Source organism: Asparagus officinalis, chromosome 4 (assembly GCF_001876935.1).
Source record: "Asparagus officinalis chromosome 4, Aspof.V1, whole genome shotgun sequence".
NCBI classification, from domain to species: Eukaryota; Viridiplantae; Streptophyta; class Magnoliopsida; order Asparagales; family Asparagaceae; genus Asparagus; species Asparagus officinalis.
The window spans coordinates 74,324,383-74,333,288 of NC_033797.1; positions in this window are offsets into that span (position 1 = coordinate 74,324,383).

Below are 8,906 nucleotides of genomic sequence, written 5' to 3' on the forward strand. Positions count from 1 at the left end.
GTCGATTGATGAAAGTGACTGGAATAAGCTAATATCTCTGCTCAGTCGACTGATGAACCATCAGTCGACTGAAGCAGGTCATCAGTCAACTAATGTTCATCAGTCGACCGATGAAGGATGAGCAGCCTCTAATGGTCAGCTCATTAGTCGACTAAACAGTATCATCAGTCGACTGATGACACTGTAACAACTAGTTTTTCAGCTTTACTGATTTTTCAGGTTTTTATCTTTTTCTTGGGATTTTATTGGTTTTTGAGCTTTGTTCTATGAACCTATGTATACCCCTTACCCTCAAACTTCTAGTGGTAATGAAGAAAAATGAAAATCAAGTTTTAGGTAAGTTTGTTTAAGAGTTTTCAAGTGTTTCTCAAGTGTGTTTATGTGAAGAGATTTTCACAAGAAGAGGAGATCATTTTTTTGTGTTTGGGCTTCAATCTCAATCTCTCTCACTCTTGATTTTTAGAGAAATTTTGCTAAACTCTATTTCTAGCTTTATATATATTTGTTGTTGATTATCTTTTCATTAAGCTAGATTTTTAATTGAGTTTAGTTTTATTATTGCTCTTTGATCACACACACCACTTATAGAGATTTTAGCATTTCATACATTATATAATTGGGTTGTGGTGAGTGATCCATTGAGTGTGAGATTAATTGAGTTCTCATCTTGTTAGAGAACAAAAACTTTATATTTGTGCTTAATTATCATGAGATCACATTGTAATACCCAAGGATACCAAGAGGAGTGGTTGGTGAGAGACGTGGTCAATTCCGAGAGGAGTGGTTGGTGAGAGACGATGTCAATTTCGAGAGGAGTGGTTGGTGAGAGACGGGGTTAATTCCGAGATGAGTGGCATTGGTAGTAAAGCTTAGGGAAAGGTGGTAAATTCAAGCACTTGGGGAAGTCAACACGGGCTAGGCCAACACTTAGATGGTGTATTGTATGATTGTAATTGTATGAGTTATAAATGTTTATCGGTGAATGTTGAAAACTAATTGTGTTGTTATCTTTTGAGATAGTGGAGATACTTCTCGAGAGTGGGTACCGGAGACGTAGGTCGAGAATGACCGAACTTCATGATCACATTGTTTATTTACAGTTGTTATTTGTGCACTATCTCATTTGCATATTTTGTTCGTGTTTATTTCGCGCTTGTTTAATTACATATCCTTGCTCATATCTTGTTGAATATCATACTTGCTAGGATAGATTGTTAATAAGTTTTAAATTAGCATTAATATCGGTTTAGATTAGCACTTACCCTATTCACCCCCTCCCCCTCTTGGGTACTTTCACAAACGTAGAGGGGGATTAATAGGATTGCTTCCATTTTTTGCCTAAACATAGAATATGTAGCAGAATATATCAAATAAAAGCATTAAATGATATAAAGCAATATAAAATCACTAAAGCAATTAATCAAGGAACACTAAAGATTTTATAGTAATTCAGATAGACAATCTTATGTTCACTCTTCCTTCTCATGAAAGGACTTCATTATTATAAAAATAGTTTATCTGAATCATAAAACCGATTTAGTTGGCTTACAAGATAGCGCTCTGGTATCTACCTGAAACTAGTCATCTAACTGAACTACCACAATGAGTAATTCCTAGACTTAACTAGTCCTAACAATCAATTCAACTAGGTTAAGTACCCCGTAAAAGAAATTCAAATAAATACAAAACCAAGTATTAATTAAATTCAGAATTAAAATGATCTTACAACCCTTTTAATAAAACAAATCATCCTTCTTATGATATAAGTGAAGCTTAATAAAGAATGATGATGAATATCAATACAAGGGCGACTCTTCTTAATGTGGAACAATAGGATGATGTTGTGCGCAGCGAGTGGAAGTTTGATGAGACTATGGAGGATTGAAAAGCTCTTCAAGATCTCAAGAATCAAAACCCTATAACTCCTCTCTATCTCTCTCTAAGGGGTTTTTTTTCACAATTAGATCATGAAAGAGATACGTGAAACTTGATAGATGATAGTGATCATATGAATAATGAACTGTTGCAATTAAATTATCAAAAAATAAATCACCCAACTACACCATCGATGTTTGCTCTTGACCATCGATAGTATCAAGAGACAATTTGGTTGATGAGCACTATCAATGATTTTGATGTCTCTAGGTATTTACACCATCGATGGACTTTTAAACTATCAATGGTCACTAAGCACCCTCGATGGTTAAAGGTCACCATTGATGGTTAAGACATTAAAATAAGATTTTTGTGGGTCTAGGCTAATTTAGGGCCCACATAAGGTTGATGGACCTTAGTTAGTTTCTTGGTTAATTGAATCCTAATAGTAAAAGGATTTTAGGGACCTGTTCATAATTTGAATAGGATTAGAGGACCTAGAGATAAATTTAGATTATTACTATTGTTATTATTATTGTTCTTGCATTGGTCGTACGACCGTTTCTACTTTCCTTGTTATTGTTCTTGCATTGGTCGTACGACCGTTTCTACTTTCCTTGTGGGATCTTGCCGTACGTTATGTGCGCTGACGTACACCTGTTTTCTCTGGTGTACGTCAGATTTAGAGGACGGACAGGTCCAGTATGATGATGCATTAGAACAGGAGTATGCCCAGCCGGAGTGTCTTCCAGGTGGAACAGAAGAACAGACGGAAGCTTAGTTATCTTTTACGTAATCACTGATGGACACTAGATTACTTATGTAGTAATTATCCTTTAGTCTTTCGAGGGACTTAGTTATTTTACAGTACTTCCTTCTTATTTTGTCAGACTATGTATTTTCTTATTTTAGTTGAACTGTTTGTAATAAGGGCAGGTTTGACCCAAACTTTGTGTCTCGGATGATATTTCAGTTGTGATATGTATATTTTCTGTCTGTGTTGTTTATTATATTCTCGCTACTGTGATCGGGGACCTGTGCATTTGCATTGTATTGTTTCCAGACGCTTAGCGTATTGGGTTGAGAAGAAAAAAAAATGATAGTGTATATTTCTTCTCAATCTAATACGTCGCGGGCTTGTTCACGTTCCGATTTCCGGTATTTTGGGAAGCGGGGCGTGACAGCAAGAAAATGAAAGAGCTTGAAAACAAAATCAACGCTTTCTGGAAACGAGGCTTTAATGGTTCGGTCATTCGTTGGCACCCTTCGTGGGCCCGCCTTCGATTGGTATCGACGTCTCAAACCAGGGAGCATCAATTGTTGGGATGACATAGAAAGTTTGTTCCTCAGCAATTTCTTTGATGATGACGCCGAAGTGTCAATCGGAACCCTTCTGGATGAGAAGCAAAAAGACGGAGAGTCAGTCGACAATTTTGTCAAGCGCTTCCGTAACAAGGCAATGAATTACAGAGATCCTGTTACAGAGGAGTTTATCCTGCAAACATGCCACAATAATCTCTCCATCGATGTTCTGGAAGCTCTGGGGGTCGTACCATCCAAGACTTGGAAAGATTTGAAAGTGCGCGGTGAACAAGCTGAACACTTTCTTAAAAGAAAGAAAGCTGAGAGAAGCCAACCGACGATATCTACAATTCCTGTGAATGCGACTCTCGATCCGAAGTTTCAAAAGGAGTATTCTTTCGAAAACGATGAAGCTCCAGCCATATTGAAATACCTCCTCGCCAATGGCAAAATTGAGCTACCACCTATCAAAGATCAGGAGGAAGCTAAGAGGATTACGGATCCAAACTACTGTGCGTACCACAGAAGGGTTCTTCATCCTACTGAGATTTGCTTTGGACTCAAAAACAAAATTCAAGCCTTAATTGACTCCGGTGTCATAACGGCAAAACAAGCCAAATAAAAATGACACCAAACTCCATTGGATACACGAGTATAAATTGTTTTCCATCACTCCAAAGAGTATACGAGTATAAACTTCTTCTCGATCATCCAACTAAATACAATGGTAAACCCAGCTTCACAAAGGAAGCTGGGGGTGGATGATTTATGTAACGGGAAGTTCCTAGAGAATCTTATATTCTTAAGGATAACCCGAACATGCGACTGAGGAGGACGTACTCCTCGTTATACCCAGTTTTGCAAAAAAAGCTGGGGGTCGATAATTCATGTAACGGGAAGTTCCCGGAAGAATGTTAAATATAATATTCTTAGGGCGATTCCTTCCATGAACGAGAGGTCCACAAATTGAACGATCAAACCTTTAAACAGTTAGGATCGTCTCAAATTCCCATCTTGGTCAAACCTTTAAACAGTTAGGACCAAAGCCAGAATCCCCTCTCGATTCGTTCCATGAACGAGAGGTCCACAAATTGAACGATCAAACTTTTAAACAGTTAAGATCGTCTCAAATCCCTATTTTGGTCAAACCTTTAAACAGTTAGGACCAAAGCCAAAATCCCCTATCGATTCCTTCCATGAACGAGAGACTCACAAATTGAACGATCAAACCTTCCTACAGTTAGGATCGTCTCAAAATACTCATTTGGTCAAACCTTTAAACAGTTAGGACCAAAGCCAAAATCCCCTCTCGATTCCTTCCATGAACGAGAGGTCCACTCAAATTGAACGATCAAACCTTTAAACAGTTAGAACCAAAGCCAAAATCCCCTCTCGATTCCCTCGATTCGTTCCATGAACGAGAGGTCCACAAATTGAATGATCAAACCTTTAAACAGTTAGGATCATCTCAAAACTCCCACTTGGTCAAACCTTATTACAGTTAGGACCAAAGCCAAAATCCTCTCTCGATTCCTTCCATGAACGAGAGGTCCACAAATTGAGCGATCAAATCTTTAAACAGTTAGGATCGTACCAAACTCCCACTTGGTCAAAACTTACTACAGTTAGGACCACAACCAAAATCTCTTCTCGATTCATTCCATGAACGAGAGGTCCACTTTTAGTTGAATAATCAAACTGTATGACAGTTAGGATTATTCAAACCCGTCCAGATTCTTTAAGTGGAGATCTCACTTTGAGTTTCCTTTGCACCTAGGAGATAGAATATAAAATTCTTCCTCTCCGATTTCGGGTTCATCTCTACCAACAAACAAGAGACCAGGAGATAGAATATAAAATTCTTCCTCTCCGATTTCGGGTTCATCTCTACCAACTTCTTTTTCTCCGATTCTGGGTTTATCTCTACCAACAAACAAGAGACCAGGAGATAGAATATAAAATTCTTCCCTCTGATTTTCGGGTTCATCTCTACCAACAAAAAAGAGACCAGGAGATAGAATATAAAATTCTTCCTCTCCATCTTCTGGTTCATCTCTACCAACAAACAAGAGACCAGGAGATAGAATATAAAATTCTTCATCTCTGATTTTCGGGTTCATCTCTACCAACAAAAAAGAGACCAGGAGATAGAATATAAAATTCTTCCTCTTCATCATCGGATATAAAATTCTTCATTCTTCATCATCGGGTTCATCTCTACCAACAAAAAAGAGACCAGGAGATAGAATATAAAATTCTTCCTCTTCATCATCGGGTTCACCTCTACCAACAAAAAAGAGACCAGAATACTCCAATAGATACACGAGTCTAAACTATTTTCCTACACTCGACAGGTAGTTTCTAGAGAATATTAATCTGAATATTCTTAAGGATAACCTGACGAACTCACAAAGGACATACAAGCATCAATCTGGAAATACCAGCCTCGATTCAAGATCTCAACAACGGTCAAGTGATAAACGCAGTGCCGGAGAAGCATTAGCTATTCTACAAAGAACTGAATAGACTAATGGATGAAGAGATGCTATTCTACAAAGAACTGAATAGACTAATGGATGAAGAGATCAAGAGCTGGAGCCATTTTACAGATTCCTCTACACGATCTACTCAACCAAGCATTGAAGGGATCGTAAGTAAATCTATCTTATCCAAAGTATCCCAGACTCCTCTATAAAAGAATGAGTCTGGAATACTTTGGAGGGGGTATCTGTAGACGTTAAAAAATACTAATAGATATCCCAAACATAGAGAGGATCACTCAAAAAAATCATAAGAATTGATCTCATACTGTTTTTGGAAAATCAAGACAGATATGAACTGTCTCGCCAGCGAGACAGTCTTTACTTTCTCACAGCGAGACAGTCTTTTACTATCTCGCGGTGAGACAGCCTTTGCTGTCTCGCCATGCGAGACAGTGTTTACTGTCTCGCCCGCGAGACAGCCTTCAAAAAGATCAGAAACTGTTTTGTAACCGCCGACATGTGGCCACCAACTGTTCAAGAACGTGGGAAACGTCGTGGGCGAGAATCACATTGATAACTGCCAAAATAACGGAGTTGTAAAACGTGGGAAGGCAGTTACAAGAAAACTGCTGGGTGGTTGAGGATTTCCGAGACAGTATTTACTGTCTCGGAAGCAGATTTTGTCCTGGAGGTTATAAATACCCCCGAAGGTCATTTTTGAAAGGAGGCTGATCATTTTGAACACTTTGGAGCAGAGAGAGCAGAGTTCCTAAGCTTCCGGCAATTCCTTGAGATTCGAGCTTTGACTTGATCTTAAGAAGAACGACTATCTTACTTTGATAAGATATCGTTTCAAATTCTCACTTCGATAAATGAAGGAAGAATCACTAAACCTCTCACGATTCAATCAGAATCTGTGATTTGGTGGTCCACGAGCCAAAGCGTTCCCGGCACAGGCAAAGATCCCACGCAAGCAGCGATCCAAACAACGATCCTGCGTTTGTTTCTAAAAAGTTGTAATTTTTATTTTTTGTTGTGTAAAAGAAGTTTTATAAAAAAGACTATTTCTTTTGAATTTGTTGTAATCGACTGAAGATATAATGAATTCCACAACGAGAGCAACTTTTGACGCAAACAGGGTCCTCAGTTAGGTATCTCCAAAGTCCTACCGACTAAAGAGGATAAGATCCGAGCAGCAGTCATGTCTTTGTGGTTGAAGGAGTCGGGCAAGACTCAGCTGGGGTCCTCAGTTAGGCCTAAAAATGCCTAAGATCTGAGTTCACCCGAGAAGAGTCCGAAGAGGTGGCAGTGAAGGCCGCTAAGATTGCGGCTNACTTAGGCCAAGAGGTCTGAGAAGAAGAAGAGATAGCTATGGAAAGTAAGCGACCAAGGTCCCTACGAAGGTGAGCCAAGGAGGAGAGTGCAGCATAGGTAGTCACTCCCACCTCTACTCAAGAAGCTAAGGAAGGCCAAAATCTCTCCACTCCCTTTCTAGACGCCCCTCCAACTGAGCCAGTTGACATTGTTGTGGTCGTCAATGAGGAGTCCTCTGCTCAAGCTGAGGGTGGTGAAATGGTGGTGTACGAGCTTGTGAAGGCCCAATTCGATCGAGGAAGAGACAACCCAACCTCTACTAGTGGAGTCAGCACATCAGTAGGGTAAGGAGTCAATTACTGAGGAGTTAGTAGCGACAGAGGCACCTCCTGCACATAAGGGTTGCTCGGGTGGCCCTTCCCCCATCGTATCAATAAGATTTCGGTGGATGTGTGGGGGGAGCTGAGGAAGCTACTGATGGGGATGCATGAAGTCTGCCCTAAATATGGAGGGAGCCATCCGAGGAGAATCAATTCATCCCTTGGCTGGTCCTTAATTAGAGGATGTCCGTCCTAGAGTCCAAGATGGCCCAAGTTTGGGCCATGGATCAAAATTTGTTGCCTAAGGACGACGAAATTCTCTTGGCCATGCCAACCTGTAGTCTTCACCAAACCCTAAGGAGTTATCTTCTTTGAGGGACTTTCGTGGAGCACAAGTTGTTCAGGCACTTCAAGCATGTCCGAGAGGTCTACTTCAAGCTTCAAGAGAAGCTGGAGGCCGAGAAGACTGTTCGAGAGGTAGCTGAGGTGAAGCTGGCCACCAAGGAAGACGAGCTGACAGCTTGGAGGAAGAAGTTGGCCATGATCGACAAACTCAAGGAGGACATAGGTCATCTCAAGCATGAGTTCCATGAACCGGATGACATGGTGAAGTACTTGAAGATGGGTTAGAGGTTGAGAGGTAAGAGAGCATCATCGCTTTCGAGTGGGCTTAGCTGGCTGGCCAAAATATTAAGATCCTTCAGGACCAGTTGAAGGAGGAAGTAGACACTCACAAGACTTTATGAAAGGAGTTGGACCAAGCAGCACTAGAGGCCGAGAGACTACAAAATTCATCTCTTGCTAAAATATAGGTTCTACAAGTCACCCTAACTAGCTCGAGTCTAAGGCCTACTGGGTTGAGATTGTGGAGATGCAGCTTAGGCCCGACTTTAAGCTCCATCTTGACTGGTTCTACTATCCTCCCTGAGTTTCCAATTGCCTCGATGATCTTTGAGAGATAGAGAGGAGGGGAGGAGGACTGGTTCTAGATGTGGACAATGGAGATAAGTAGGGTGAGGAGTCGGTTGAGAGCTCTACTCAAGACAGTTAGGCTAGCAAGCCTGGATATGACAAGGATGAAAAAGCTTGGTCCGAGCCCCAGTCATCTCCTCTGTTGAATCCTTCTATCACTGCTCCTCCATGTTCGGCTTCTGTTCTTGGGTCTAGCGATGTGCCCACTTCAAGCTTGACTCCTGCTCCAAGTCGGGCCTCTTGAGAGCTTCATGTATCTTCTTTCTTTTTTTAGCATATTTCCATTGTAATGTTCAGTTTTGTAAATATTTTAATATATGAATAAAAGATATACCTTTGTCTACTTGATCTGTGTATCTTACTTGCTTCTATTTTTATGTTTATCCCTAATTTACCTCATTTTGAGATTTGTAACTGAGATAAGTCAACTTCATGCCTTGGTTTTATCCCGAAGGGGTACCAATGTCTTCTGAGCTAAGGCTGATCAAGTCGATGACATACCTTGGTTTTATTCTGAAAGGGTACCAAGGTCTTTTAAACTGAGGCCGATTGAGTCAATGATGTGCCTTGTTTTATCCCAAATGGATACTAAGGTCTTTTGAACTGAGGACAATCGAGTCGATGATGTGCCTTGGTTTTA